The sequence below is a fragment of the Neomonachus schauinslandi genome, chromosome 11 (assembly GCF_002201575.2).
Source record: "Neomonachus schauinslandi chromosome 11, ASM220157v2, whole genome shotgun sequence".
NCBI lineage: Eukaryota > Metazoa > Chordata > Mammalia > Carnivora > Phocidae > Neomonachus > Neomonachus schauinslandi.
The window spans coordinates 37,973,132-37,989,389 of NC_058413.1; the positions used below are offsets into that span (position 1 = coordinate 37,973,132).

General features: G+C 48.2%; 1 protein-coding gene across 3 annotated transcripts in view; it reads right to left on the reverse strand.

The window, feature by feature from the left end:
* NAV2 (neuron navigator 2) overlaps positions 1–16,258 on the reverse strand; it is a 394,949-nt gene that overhangs the window by 142,388 nt on the left and 236,303 nt on the right. The gene's annotated exons all lie outside the window — the stretch shown is intronic.

A 16,258-nucleotide genomic window follows, 5' to 3' on the forward strand; every position in this document is an offset into this window, starting at 1 on the left:
GATTGAATGAAAGAATAAACAACCACCAAAGAGTATGATTGCTTTTATGTCTAACATGCGTGAAGCATTCGGGGAAGAGAAAGAAAAATAAAACATTCTCTTGCATCTGTTCAGAGATAAGCCAGACACTATTAATAGTGGGCTATGTAACCCTAAAGGCTCCAAGGAGGACTCCCAGGAAGATGGGGGCCTTCCAGGCAGAGGCGGCGAGGAAGAAAATGCACAGAAGGAGGAGTCACAGGTCCCATCCGAGAGACAGTAGGGCTTGAGCAGAGTCCCCCATGGAGGGAACACTGTCAGGTCCACACGGGGTGGCATCCCAGACCCAAGCTGACTGTAGTCTCGTTGCCCGTGGCTACATTCCACACCGTCCATGATTTTTAAAAAGGGAGCAAAAAACAAAACCAGTAGAGCAGGGAGTTCAGTGTGAAAGGCAAAAACCGTGTTTCCCCCCAGAATTTTGACATGTATGGGCCTGGACGGGGCCACAGGCACGTTCACAGGAGGGACAGGCGTGGCACACTCTGTTGACAAGCACGACTCCCGCGTAGCGAGGCGGCTGCTGGAGGCCCCATGTAACGCGGGCATGACACGCCGGAAGCCAAGTGGCCAACGGGCCGGCCTGCGGCAAAGAGCAGCCCGGGGCGGGGTGAACTGGGGGTGGCAGCTGAAGCCCCCCGGCGGGAAGGCAGGATAAGAGGGAGCCGAAATACAGGCCAGCGACCTACAGACTAGGAATCGCGCAGAAGCTGTTGCCTACAGGATCCTCAGGCTACCTTCCATCAGTGCCGTAGGAACCACGGGACGAACAGCGGCCGCTGCCACAGAAACAGAAGAACGGGGCCCCTGACTTCTTCTCACTCGTTTCCACTTGCACGAGAATGGGACCCGGATCAGCTGCAGTAGTCACTCAAATGGGGCGGGGGGCAAAGCCAGATTCCCTAGACCCTGCTGCCTAGTTAGAGTGAGCATATCCAGCATTATCACACTGGTATGCTTTCAAAACCTACTGTTTTCCTTAGATCACTACAGATAGCAACATTCACTAACATCTCGGCCGGGCGGCACACCCCGGGCGTATGGCGATTCTCAAGAGCCACAGTGCCCTCGGCCTCCAAACCCCTACGTCATCCAGATCAGAGCCGGGGGCAGGGGAAGGAGGCGTGCACGATTTCTGTGTTTATTAGAATGGGGTGTGGGGGAGAAAATCTGCAGAAGAAACAACTTCAGTACTATTACCCCAAGGCTGGTGTGTGGAAAACTGGCTCACCAAAGAGACCTCTTCCTCCGCAAGCCAATGCCCAGCCCCTCAGTTTCTTCTACGGAAACCTGGGCGTCCTGGGTCTTACTCCTGGAAGAACTCTGAAAGGTCTCCCCTCTCAGCTCCTCACCTCATGCCCGAATCTCTTCTCCAACACGTAGACACAGTTTTCTACATCCTGCTTGATTATGCTCAGGAACAGGAGGCTCGTGCCTTTGCAAAAGGGTCCAGTTACTCTTTTGCAGGTCTCATTTCCAGCATATTTTTTTCCTAACACTGAATGAATGGTCACCTTGGTGTGTAGCAAATGGAAACTCTAAGTCCCACTTCTACCTACAGTTCAAGTTTGGTCCTCTGGAATCTACTGCTTTTCTAAGTATTTCCCATGCCACGAATATCTAGTTTCTACAAACATTTCCATTATGTTTTGGGTTTTGAACCCTTAGCCTTCCCGGTTACCGTTCCCTAAACAAACCTCTGCCTGATTCGGAACCCCTTAAAACTGGTCACCGAGAACAAAGCAGGCACTGTCTCTACCTAGCGGCTACTCTGTTGCTTCCCACATTACTATTCTCTTAATCCAGTCGAAGGTTAGGATTATACAGAGCTCTCTAACACTTAGAAAGATCTTGGGGGTCTCAGAGCCTAAAGCCCAGCCAGTGGCAGCACCAAAGGGAAGAGGTTTGGATCTCAAAGGCAGAGTGCTCAAGCTTCCCTAAATTGGCTGCACCCTTTAGCAGCTGTATGGCCTTGGACAGGTGACTTCTCTCATTTCCACTGGGGAAACCGGGCTTGCCAAAGGCTGGACTCCCACTGACTTCTCTGTTTGCACATCCATAAAATGGGGATAACAAAATGTTATAGGCCCTCTAGGATTTCTCTAAGAATTCAAAGAGATAATACCTGAAAAAGCACTCCACGAACACTGGCTCCCATTAGTACTATGAATAATTACTATTAATAGCAGTCCTGCTATTACCACCTTCTTCCTTCCTCCCTTCATACCACACCCATCACTAAGCATATACAGCAGGTCTGGAAGAAGAAGTTAAGAAATGTAGGAATAAAAAGACAGAATCCCTCTGCTCAAGGATATTCTGGTCTAGGAAACAGTTGTACAAACAAAGCAAAGGACCTGAGAGGAAGGTATTACCTTCCCGGGAGGTATCACCAGGTGCTCGGTTGGCCAGGGAAGGCCACCTTGCCTTAGCAGACTTTTAAAGGACTATGGCAGGTGGGTGGGGATGGAGGCAGAGGAATCTGTAGACAGAATGGATACATGCAAAGGCACAGAGGCATAGTGCCCACATCAAGGAAAATGCCAGTGGTCCATAGTCAGGCCTCGCATGCAAGTTAGGGAGAGGGGTGGACAGTGAAGAAGGAGGAGATGACGGGAAATGAGGCTGAGCAAATGGATCACTCATTAGCTGCCCAAATGTAAACAAGGGCCTACTATATGCCATGCTCTGTGCTAGGCACAGGAGACATTTAGTAAGACAGACAAGGTCTGTGCCTCCACAAAGCTTACAGTCCGGGGTGGGGACCATGGAGGGCCTTGTATGCCATGCCAGGCACTAGAGGGGGTAAGAAGTGGCAGACCGTACCTTCCAGAGATGACCACAGCAACATCTCCCATCCCACAGGCTCTTCTTCAAGGTGACCTTGCCACCTTCCCACTGAGAAAGACATCTATGTTCCCTTCCCTCCTCTTGAATCTGGAGGGCTAGGACTGCTTTGACCAATACAGTACGGTCAATATGGTGGAAGTGACTCCCAGGGGTAGCGCATAAAAGATGATGCATCTTGGCTTTGCTTTGCTGTACCACTTGCCCCTGGAGCCCTAAGCATCCAGGGTCAGAAGTCTGCCAATCACGTCATGAGGAAGCTAAGCCACATGGAGAAGCCATGTTTGTCCTAGCCTTCAAGTCATCCCAGCCCAAATGCCAGACGTGTGAGGGAACAAGCTTTGGGATGACATGGCTCCCCGCTATCAAACCGGCTCCAGCCCTGAGGCCTCCCAGCCGAGGCTCCAGACATGGCGGAGCACAGACAAGCCACCTCCACTGGACCTTGCCCCAGTTCCTGATGCAGAGACCCTGTGAGCATAATAAAACAGTGGATTCAAACAGCTAGATTTTGGAAATATTTGTCTTACAGCAACAGAAACGAACCCACCGAGTCTCCCCAGCAGGTAATGTGGAGCCACTGAGGAGTTCTACGCAGGCGGCAATGTAGTCAGATACGTGCTCTAGAAAGATTCTTCTCACTCAAGTGTAGCATAGATTTGTTGGACGGGCCTTGAGGTCAGAGGTAAGGAAAGCGACGAAGGGATGCATGGGGAGAAACAGGAGCTGTGAAGCCACAGAGAACCACGGCGTGGGCTACTGCAGAGAGAACCCACCACACTCAAACACTGGTGGTCCAGGAGCGAGGAACTGAAGAGTCCGAGATGCTTTCCAAGTTCCGGTTGTGGAAGGGAATGGATGTGGAAACAGAGGAGGAGAAACAGGGTCGGGGAAGAAGCGGAGTTAGATTTCCGACATGTTTACACGGCTTGAGTGAAAAGCCTGGAACACCGCGGCTGCCTTCCTGCTCTGCAGTCGGGCTGTGTGCCTCGAGTCTGGGCTCCCGAGTTCACCAGCTTGGGTGTGTTACCCATGCCCTTGGAGGTTCCACCTCCTCATCAGGGATGGGAAGAAGAGCACATGGACTAAAGCAAGGGTGAAATGAGATAATGCATAGAAAGTGCTATACACAGTGCCTGGCATTCAGAAATTCTCCATAGGTGGGCTGCTCTTGTTATCACAATGACCATGATTATTTTTCTTAAAGATTTTATTTATTTGAAAGAGAGAAAGAGAGAGAGCATGAGCAAGGGGAGAGCAAAAGGCAGAGGGAGAGGGAGAAGCAGGCTCCCCACTGAGCAGAGAACCCGATGAGGGGCTCGATCCCAGGACCCCGGAATCATGATGTGAGCCGAAGGCAGACGCTTAACCACCTGAGCCACCCAGGCGCTCCACAATGATCATGATTATTAACTGTTACGCACACTGGGTCAGAGGCTAGACGGGCTCTTTGTACCCAGAGGGCCCGGCAGCAAGGCAGTGAATGAAAGTTGTTCCCAAGGAACATCACACACATCTCTGGTGAATAGTTTATTCAACTGTAAAGTCTGTGTTAACTTCTAAAATAGCTACATAGCCTGCCAAGGAGGAAGCCAGTGTGTGAGCTGTCCCCCGTCTTTGTCCTCCTTCCTCTCTCCCAACTCAATGGTTGAGTGCTTTTAATTAACAACTCCCACAGAGTAAGGCAAAAGTCCCTCGATTAATAAATCTCTACCTTGCCGTGCGTGGTTCTGAGGTCTCCAGGTGGCACGGAGTTTGTAATTGTGTGTTTTGTTTGGGTTTGCTGTGGGTGGGGGGCCACAGGAGGAGAATTTCCTGGGAGGAATTCACATATCACACTGACAAAGGCTGGAGAAGGTAGGTGAGTGAAACACCCACTTGGGTGAGCTCTAACAGCAGGAAGCCATAGAGTGGCAAGGCACTTCGAGAAATCACCGTGCAAAATGGACTCCAGCTCTGCCCTTCCTGTCTCTGACCACCTCCTCAGTCCTCCTTTTCCAAAGCACACAGAACAAGTTTTGTCCCCATTCACTTTCTGCCCAGGCACCTGGGGAATGTTGACACAAATGTTTCCAATGCTTCAGCAGGGGCCTGTGACATTGAATAGAAATGAAACACATAATAATGCTTTGGAGGCAAAGAAAGGTATCTGCCTTCACCCCTGCCCCAGCCAGCTCCATGGTTCTTGCTCGAGCATTCACCAAATATCTGCAAGTTCCCATGCAACTCAGCCCTCTAAGCTTGACCCTCCTGAACCCCATCTTCCATCTCTTTCTCACTTCCTGACATGCACAGGGCGGGTACTTGGGGCTTCCAATGCCCAGAGGGTGCCCACGTTTCTTTTTTGGTCTTGCTTTCCGTCTGTTCAGAGCATGGGATCCAGCCGCAATGAAAAGCCATACTACAGAGTTCTTGGAACACAGGCTTTGAATTCAGCCTGATCAAATACTTGGTTCCAGTAGTGACTACCCATGTGATCTGCTTCAAGACACTTAACCTCTCTGAGCTTGGTCTCCCTCACTGTAGAAAGAGGATGAAAAACGGCCTCCCTCTCAAAGCACTGATGTGAAGAATAAGTGAGACAATGCATGGAAAGAGCTCAACACAGTGCCCAGCACATAAAAGAGCCACAAATACAGTCTAGCTTTTATGAATTTCTGTTCCACTGCTGCAGGGTTGGCAAATAGACCCATGCTAGTGGGCACTGTGAGGCAACTTCGCTGGCCTGCCCCCTTCTCTGCAGAGCCAACACCACATTTATTCTGTCCCGTGTTTCTGACAACTTGAGTTGACTTTGCCCTTTAAACTTCGCTGCTCAAGTATGTGAAATTTTTCATTTCAAAACAGATGACTGGGTGGTTCCAAGCTCCACGCTCTGGGAACGGGGATCTGGACCATGTGACACGGCAGAGACCACAGATGCCCTTCTCCCACTTGTCCCAAGATCAAGAAGTGAATGCAGGCTTGACTTGTAGCTGGAAGACTCTGGAGACAGACTTGAGCCTCTCCTTAGACTTGGAATCTTATTTCAGTTTGGGGTCTCAAAAATCATCAGCCCTCTAGCCCAGAAGTGTTCATGCCAGGGCATCAGTCTCACCCCGAAGTTATTGGAGGATTAAGAGAAAAGGTCAAACCCTCCATTTCTCAGGGAGGTTTCTTATCAGGACCCTGGGGAGTCTAGAAGGGATGCTCGGATCCTTCCAAGGCATGCACCCTTGATTTGTGGTCATATCCCAGGCAGGACGCATTAGCCTTGAGTCCTCACAGATGTTTCTATGAGCTGATGTGTTGCTCTTTGTCTCTGGGCCACAGGTAGCTGCCTCCTGCCCCCAGATGACTCACTCCCACTGATCCTACAAGGCCTGCTTGCAGACTGTGATGGTTAATTTATATGTCAGCCTGGCTGGGCCATGATACCAGATATTGGGGCAAACACTAGACTAGACGTTGCTGTGAAGGTACTTTTTAGAGGAGGATGAACATGGAAGGCAGTAGACTTCCAATAAAGCAGATTACCCTCCATAATGGCAGTACACCTCATCCGCGCAGTTGAAAAAAAGAGAAATAAAGAAAGAGAAATAAAGGCTGATATTCCGCAAGGAGGAGGAATTTCTGCCTCTAGGCTGCCTTGGGACTTGAACTGCCACATCAACTTTTCTTCTGGAGAACACTAATACAGAGATCAACTCTGACACAGCGAGCAGAAATGTGATCACTGCACTCAAGAATAAGAAACGGCAGGAGATCATCTTAGTGAATATTCTTAGTAGGGAAAAAAAACAAGTAAGGCAAATAAATGCAGCTAGTCTGAGAAGGCTAAAGGGAACTCCCATTCTGTGTGTCCAACACTTTACACACACACTCTCTCTTTTTCTTTCCCACCACATACCTAAAAAGTAGGCTACCATCTAACACATGGCAAGAGGCTCAGGAAAGGAAGCAAACCTCCGAGGTCACACAGCTGGCAAGCAAAGAGTATGAAATCAGGTCCTCCGAGTCCAAAGTCTGAAGTTTCTTCCATCATACCATGCCTCCAGAGGAGCGGGATGAGAGGATCTCGAATTCCCAAGGAAATGTCAGTTCCTTATCTTGATCTGAGTAAAGGCACATATGCCGCCCACCCCCACCCCCCGTTTTTTTGAGTCTTTCAACATGGGCTTACTGTCTCAGGGCCAAAATACTCCCAAACTCTCATCCAAATGTTTCTTTTCATATTCACCTCAACTCGAACTTCGTCTTCTCCAACCTCACCATCATAAATCTATTGAGCCACTCTGTAGCTGCTGGCCCTGGAAGACGAACTGGGAAGGGTATTTTCAGTGATCTATATGCTTTAAGATAAAAATAAACATGGACTGGGTTTTCTAAATGAGAGCCACACAAAAGCCTAACAGGAAACCGAGGGGACCTTTGGGTCTATCTGTGACTCCTGGCTGCTCTCCATTCAGGGTACAGCAAAGAGGGGGGTCCTGAAGGTGCAGGACCAAATATCCAACTATAGCAAAGCAACAAAGATGCCAAAGTCACACTGAAATTCCAGCACACAAAGGGAAAGAAATGACAAGATATTAGGCCATCTTTTCCATCTCTTCCATGGGCTTAAAACAATTAAGTAACAAGATCCTCTCGGGTCTTCATTTTCCTTAATAGTAAAATGAAAATATCATATAAAGCCCGAGTTTGGGGAATACGTAAGACTCAGCAATTCAAAAAGAGTGCTCTACATGTTAGCTCTATTCCCTGGCATCTTCTGAGAGCTACAGAGTTGGAATACATTTTTCTTGTATGTGTAAGTACCCCTCGGTGAATGTGAGCTCATGGGTCCTAGGTTTACCCTGAGAAGGACCTACAAGGATCAAAAGTGAGTCCCCCAAATACAGAGTACCCAATGGTCCAGCCCTGAGAACAAATCTTGCTGGTCTACCCCAGAGCACAACTCAGGGAGGAGGCACTTGCTAAATATTTGTCAGCTTGAGAAAACAGTCTCTCCTTAGTGCTGAATAAAGCGTCCGAGGCAGAAGTTCCCTTGGTTAAACACCTGGGGTCAATCTGAATAATACCTAAATATGCTGCTGCGTGTTTTGTTGATGCTGCTTACGAATGAAGAGCCTTGCGAAGGGCGGGAAGTCTGTTCTGACGAGACAGCAGACAGTCCAGATGGTGGGAAGGAAAGGAAGGAGTGCCTTGCTTGGCCTGATTCATCTCAGCAGGGTGCTCTCACCTGGCACACTGGTTGTCGGCTGGAGTGTTTAGGGGTATTCACATTTCCCATGTGAATATCAATTATGGTCTCGCCCCAAACCCCATGAATCATGAGACGTCTCCCTGGGGTTTGAGGATGCATAAGGGTGGAAGAGAATGAAACACAGTGAACACTTTCACCCTGCACCTGAACTAGGTATTGTATGTACATCATATCCCACTGAACCTTAGCAGTAGCATCGCTACTAAGAGGACGATCCGGAAGGATCCACAATGCCCAGACACCCTACCAGCATTCTTCATGCCTTACCTCATTCAATCCATGGCAGTTCTGGGGCATGATGATTCTCATTTGCAGATGAGAAAAGCTGGCTTCCCAGGCGGATAAAGTGAGAGCATAAAAGACTCCTATAGGACCTGCTCTATTCTCAGATCCAACTTGGAGGCCCCACATTTCGCTTCTCAATGCTAACACTGATCACCACTTGCCTTGGGTTAGAATTAAGTGTTGACCAACAGGGCACTCTCCCCCACTGGGCCCTGAGCTATCTCAGGGCAAGGATTGGAAGGCTGTGGGGCTGGCATTTTCCTGAAGTCCCCAGAGTAGCATTATGTAGGCTGCCACATTATCTGCTTAAACACTCAGCCAGCCCTGCTTTGGAGCTGGCTTGGAGGCTGATGCAACGTGAGGGCCCTGGGTGGGTGCCCACATGTAAGAGGGAAATCTGGGATGGAGGGTGCTGAGGACAAACGTCAACTCTTTCCCAGCCAAACCTGGAAGTTGTCCTGGCGCCTTTATGCCCTTTGCCCCACTAGCCCCCAGGGCAGGCTGAGTTCAATGTGAAGCCTCTCTGACCCTTGTGCTTGTCTGGACTTACCCAGAGCCCTGTCACTGCTCTCTGTGGACTCTCACAGCTTCTGACCGGAGCCCACCCCTTCCTGTCTTCAATCTCCAATCCACCATAAAAACATACCCATGCCCATATGTCATCACGCCCTTGCTCTTGACCTTGGTCTGGCTGCTTATCTTTTTTTTTTTTTTTTTTAAGATTTTATTTATTTATTTGACAGAGAGAGACATAGCCAGAGAGGGAACACAAGCAGGGGGAGTGGGAGAGGGAGAAGCAGGCTTCCCGCGGAGCAGGGAGCCCGATGCGGGGCTCGATCCCAGGACCCTGGGATCATGACCTGAGCCGAAGGCAGACGCTTAACGACTGAGCCACCCAGGCGCCCCTGGCTGCTTGTTTATCTTACAAGACCCAGCTCACATGTTCAGAAGGTGCTGCAGGTGCTAGGCGCTGTGGTAGTGAACGTCCTCTGGGTGCCCTGCCGGTGTGCCATCTCAGGGAAGCCCCACGACACCACTATGGGAGGGGCACGGGGAAACGAACTAGCTGTTCAAGGACACACATTGACAAGCGGTGGAGCCAGCTACGGAATCCAGGCGGGACTCCACCGCCCACACTCTGCCTGCTGCCCCTACCTCACAGGCTACTCTGTATTCTCCATTAGTGGTCCCCACAGGACCCCCTGCTTCCCCACTGCTCTCCAGGGCTCTCCGTCTAATGACCTCTGCAATTCCCTGTGCCATGAGCTTCCCTCCATGATGGTAGGATCTATGGGACTGGGTCTTGCTCATTTTTCTTGACCTCAGTGCCTTTAGCATAGTCTCTAATACAGAATAAACTCAATAAACACATTCAAATGGAATTTTACTGCCTTTTACCCAGAGCCTCCTCAGAAAGCAGGCCAATGGGGGCTTTCCAGTTTCCAACTCCATGAGAGCCCATGCTTTGGGAAGCTCTGGGACCTGTGGAGAGAGCAGGTGGTCAGAGCCCCTCCAAGGACCCTTCAAGAGGTCTGAGGTTGGGCTTTCTCCTCCCAAAGCACCCATTTTTGTTCCCTTTTCCCTCTCCTTCCCTGCGGGAAGCTGGAGGTAGGGAAGTGGGGGAAGTAGGAAGAGATTCAAATCCCAAAGCAAGCTAGGAAATTCTCAAGAAGTCAGGGCTTGGTTTCCTGAGAAGACAAGACACCCCTTTTCCCTCTCTTCCCCATAAATTACCAGGTCAACATTTACTATGAGTTATGAGTGGCAGTCTAGGCTGCCCTTGCCAAAGTTGGACCACACGTCATTGCATGGAGCTGTTCCCAGTAAATCTTTCTTTAATCCTGGTCTCTGCCCGCTCCATCTATCGTCACCCACAGTGGTTGAAGTAGGCTTGGGAATGCTGGGGAATTTCTCCATTTTTAGCCTGTTGTCACCTTGACTGTTCTTTCTTCTCAATACAACTGCCTACCCAGCTGCCGATAAGGGCTGATGGATTTCCTACACTCAGTAAATCAAGGGTGTCGAAGGCGCACAGAAGAAGTACACAGCGGATGCCTCCCCTGCCATCAGCGACATCTGATATTGGTAGCCAGAGCCATCAATCTGTCAAATGGCCCCTGTCAGATGACCTCACAACCACGCGGAGAAAACTGTCACTTGTTCTGTAACACTTGGGGAAATTAATCCTGCCCCCCCTGCACCACACTCTGTGTTCGCTTACTCTAAAGAGAGCTTCTTATGAAAACAAGGGTCACTGGACTTGCCTGGGATATTTAACACCAGGGAAAGTATCAGACAGGGAAAAGTATTTATGGTTTCTGTGAATTCATATACCATAAAAAAAAAAAAAAAACCTGTCAGCGAGGAAATGCTGAAGGAAGCAGAGAGGAATGGAAAGAGCCCTACAATAGGACCTGGTCCAGCTCCATCAATAGCCCACAGGGCTCCTCTGGGCTTGTGGCTTCAGGCTGGAGCTCTGCGAGTATATAGGTGTGTCCATGTGCATTAAGACGGCGGTGCACTGGGGGCTACTGACTTGCCCGGGGCCTTAAAGATTGATCTGCCCACAGAGCTGAGTCTTTACATTTCCAAGACAGTGTGACCTTCTAACGCCAGCAGGACCTGCCCAGTGGCTGACCGGCAACCTGGTCTTCCCAAGCCTTCTAAGAGCCTTACGAAGCAAGATCATGGCAGAGGGACCAAACTGGAGAAACGAGAGTCCATCCTTTTCACATCGCAGAGGTGCCTGCCACACCCCGCCATGACCCAGGGCCTTTGAGGACAGCCCCACTTAAAATCATTTATCTTGGCCCCAGGGCACGTTTTGGCTATAAGGAGTTCGGCTTCCTCTCCTACCAGTTTGCCAGGAACAACAGCCCTGCAAGGTCACTTCAGGTCTGGCCTGGAGAGGCCATGAGAAACATTTACCAGATAAGCAAGGGCCTCACGCTCCTGGTGCCGCCTTTTTGACCCACGGTGCTATCTGCTGTGATCTACACTGACCTGGTGAGAAGGATCTCCCCCCATCTGCCCACGATGGTCAATGAGGAAGGAAGAGAAGAACAGGGGAACCTCCGTCTCCACGACCCCCGTGGCACATGGCCTTCATGTTCTGGGCGGTCTCCCTTTTCCTGTACTGTCAGCGTCCGGCTCACTGTGACAGAGGTGGTCAAAGTTGTGGGATAATCAGGCGGCACAAGACAAGGCCAAGGAGAGGACAGACTACGTGGCTGGGCCTTAAGCTCAAGGGGCTTCCGTCTTTAGCACAGCACACATTTACTTAGGGGCAGGTGACTGGGCTTGCTTCGCTGACGATCAGTTGTAGCATTCATTCAACAAATATTTACCGACTACTTACTACAGAATAGGTGTCGTGTCAGCCCATGAAGATACGGGAACATCTAAGACAGATCTGACTCTAACCTTGAAGAGCTTGTAATAGGTATGGCTCTGTACCTTCTTCACAGTGAACACACTGAAACTGTCTAAAAAATATTCTGTATGGGTGCCTTGTTTGATTTTATACACACACACCTATTTATAATAATTCCAGTGTAGTGCTGTCAGCACTATTAAGGGTAAGTCAAGTCCAGAGGAAAGAATCACCACCTCTGCTTGGATGGAATCACAGAAAGCTTCTGGGAGGAGGTGACCTGACAGCAGTGATGGAGAAAGCAATCTAAGCACAGGTGTTGCACATGCAAATGATGTGTGCGAGCATGAAACACCTGTTACAGATGAAACGCTTGTCTTCCTAACCCCCGCCAATTCGTACGTTTGTATGTGGTTCACATGTTGGATGACCTCTGGGAGACGAGTGGGTTTAATGAGGTCATGAAAAGGGCGGGACCCCCATGATGGGATTAGCATCCTCATAAGAGGAAGACATACCAGAGCCTCTTCTGTCTGCCATGTGAGGACATAGCAAGCCAGGAAGGGGGTGCTCACCAGAACCCAACCAGGCTGGCGCTCTGCTCTTGGACTTCTAGCCCCCAGAACGGTGAGAAATAAATGTCTGGTTTAAGTCCCCCCATCTATCGTATTTTGTTAGAGCAGTCTGAGCTAGGACACGCTCTGATGGACTTACGGAGCTACAAGTAATTTGGCAGGGGTGGGTTCCTCTGCTTCTGAAGAACTGAGTCCTCCAGCAGGCACAGTCACGTACACTACCTGTTGATGGAGAAATCCCCGACACCTAACAGGGAAGACCGTAGCCATCGCGAGGCCAGCTCTGAAGACTACCTAACTCACAGCCCTGCTTTCTCTCCCCTACCACACTACTGGTCAAGCCACATTTGAAAGACAAACCAACTGCTACATTTGCCCCTTCCTCAGCCCTGAATAACACCAGCCCTGAATCCTAAACCAATAGAAAACAGAATTAAAAGCAATCAAAACAACAGCGTCCCAGCCTATATTGGCCACTAGATGGAGCTATGCATCGCACCAAAAAGACCAGAGGTGAAGCTGATTTTCTCCAAGTTCTGCATATAGAAACTTGAGTTTCACAGCTGGTGAAAGCAAATTATATAAGCCCAAGGTCCTGAGAGGGTAGGCATGGAGAACAGACCATGCACAAAGAGTCATTCAATACCTACTTGTGGTCTCTGAGTTTAGAAAAATAATGGGCACATCAGGCCTTCCAGGAGCTCCACCTTTGATGGAAGACAGAGAGAATGACAGTTCTTGAGCACCCTGGACTCTGCCAAGCACTTTTCAAGTTCTACTGCTAAGTCCCAAAGGTTAAGAACTTGTCCCAGTTCATTTGGCAGAGCCAGGATTAAATCTCCACTCAGTTTGCCTTTTAAGACCGTTTGCTCTCCTCAACACCAGCCAGCCTCTCTCAAACACTTCCCACACCAAGTGAAAAGTTCACATGTAAGGTTGGGTGTGAACCAAGGCCACCAGAAACACACGGACAGAGATAACTCGGGCTGGGGACTTCAGGAGGGCATCACAGAGGAGGTGTTTCTTTTATTATTATTTTTTAGGAGGTGTCTATTTCTTGGATCAGTCAGATGGTACTGAATGGCAGGTAGCCCAGAGCAGTGGGAAATGTGGGGCATGTGAGGTGGGATGTGGCCAGGGTTAGGGCAGGGAGGGCAGCTGATGAAAAGACCATAAAGAGCCTCCCATGTTCAGTTGAGATCTGTTCCCCCAAGACATGGGAAGCCATCAAAAGTTCTCGGAAAAATTTCTGACGTTACATTTAAATGATCATTTTTTTTCCAAGAAGGGATGTATACTTTGGAACATGATACAACTCAGTGCCTCCTTTGAAAAGAAATAAATCATCTTTCCAAACATATGGATGCTAAGTCTGTCCCTTTAATTTTATTCTATACCATATGGCACTTTGAATTTTTAGAAGATCAGTAAACGGATTGACTTCACAGATCAAAACTTAGCAAGAGACATCTTTGTCTGTTATTTTCATTTCTTTTCCATTAAGGACAGCCAAAGCCCAATTTATCAGTCTAATAAAAGGAAGTGGTAAGGTCCGGCAACAACTTGTAAAGTACTTAGACACGCCTAGTACCTACTAAGTGCAATGGAAAAGTTTAATACACACTCCAAAAGACAAAAGGCATTTGTTATTAGGTTCTTAGCAAAACTCAATGGAAATAAGGTAATTTCAGGCGCACCTTAGGGAGAACTGAATGATGCACACAGGTGCACGTGCGCACATAGCCAGTGGAGACAATGAACTAGAGAGAGCAAAAAACAGCTGCTGTATACCAAGCCGGGGTACAGTGTGTCATTTAAAAAAAAAAAACAAAGTCACAGGTTTTCAGAAACCAGAACTTAACTTCCATGTCAGGCATTCTAAATAAACTCACTGTAAACTTTCACAAAAACTCTCCTTAAAGAGTACTCAAAGGGATTTACATATTACTCATACATCAAGGCTGTTCCCACTAAGCCAAATAAGCATTTGGATGAAAACTTGAATCATCTCACTGTTTCCAAGTGTCTGGATGTTTGAGGTTGATAAGACATCTAGACCTTGTCTGAAACTCTGTCTTCATCAGATATTTGCCATTAATCAGATACAACCTCAAAGAGAAATATCTAATTGTAGAAGGTTAAAGACCATAGTAATTGCAGTGCTGCAAGGCTCAAGGGAGTGAAGTGATGGACCTAATGTCACAGAGCTTGCAAGGGGCAGAGCAGGGCTCCAGCACCGCCTGATATCTCAGTCTGTTTTCTACCACATCAACGGTTTCAGCGAAATGACTTATTTAGCAGATACTGAAGCACAGAGCAAGAGCCCAGTCCTTCAATACCTACATGTTGTCATGTGTGTAAGAGGAAAACGAAGTGAGTACAAGGACGTGAAAGCTGCCCTGAACTCAGCATATGAAGGCAAACTGGTAACGTGGCCCCGAGCAGAAACTCACACGCATTTCCACAGTGGAGTCCTACTTAACTCGTGTTCCAGAGTGTTACAACTAAAAGGAGCATTCGAGGCCATTTCGGCTTCCCCCTCCTCATTTTGAAGGTAAAGTTCTACATTAAAAGAAATGGGGAAGAAAAAGCAGACCAGAGTTCTCCAGTTTCAGTAATTGGGTGGTTTGCTTACATTTCCGCACTTTTATCTACACTTGCTCTGAGCGTATCTCACTTGCTCAAAGTGTAAGCTTCCCGAAGCAGGAACTGGAATGTAAACACTTGTGCTGTTTCGCAGGGATAAAGGTTATGGCTGAAGAGCTAAAAGAAAAAAAACTCGAATGTCTCACAGGGACATCACTAAGGTTCAGTGGACGGTGTTTCAATGTCTCCACCTTGTGGAAATGGTCAATACTGCATCAAGATCAGACACCGACCACCTATTGAGGATTAAGACTGACTTGACAGTAAAATTAAGTATTATAAGATAAAAAAAAAAATCTCAAAGTAACTCAAAAATATTTCGGTAGCATATTACAGTGGGAATGGCTGGTGATAATCTTGAGGCCATGCTGGATACCAAAAGTCTTCTAAATAAATAAAAAGGCAATTTAATCTTAGTAATAGGTGTGACTATTTTTTGTGCTTATGGAAAACCAGAAACACAAAATGATGCTCTCAGTTACCCAGATCATTTCCAGTCCATTAGCGTTCCCAGCCATTCTGGAAAGTAGAAATTCGTTACATTGTAAGGGTTTGGTGGCTCTTGTCTTCCAAAGTTTCACTCACCAAGATGGTTCTAAAAGTGACAGGCAGAAAGCCAAAAAACCTTTATAGCTGAGGTTTTCATTGAATAAAAGAACATGCCTACTCAGGTAAAACTAAGCAAAAGTAATTTTGAAATAAACTCCAGCAGTTGGTGCTAAGAAGCAATAAAATATTGGGCAAGATGGTGTAATAACAGCCTCTGGCTTTGAAGCCATGAACCCTGGGCTCTGCCTCCTAATCACTTGCCATTTGGGACCTTGGGCAAGTTATTTAACCCTTCAGAGCCTCAGTTTACTCATCCATAAAATGGGAATTATGATATCACCTGCTTGCTGTGAGAACAGAACGAGGTTATGCATATAAAGCCCTGGCCCAGTGCTCAGCACACAGTGGGAGCACATTAGCTATTATTAAAATTACGAAAGTACTGACTCACCCATGGGGGTCCTGATTGCTCTGCTCATGGAAAGGAGCAGTATGATTATTCTGCCCGATTTCTATTATCTGCAATTTTGTCTGCTAGCATGGGAGAGGAGGAGAAGACCATGGGGGAACTTCCGTACAAGTGAGGCTAACAGATGGAGGAGTCTCAGGCAAGCGAAATAAACAGAGGCACCTTCTGTTTACACCGTGATCTGGAAGCGCAGCTAAAACCAGGCAGCCATGCCTCGCGCCACACACGGC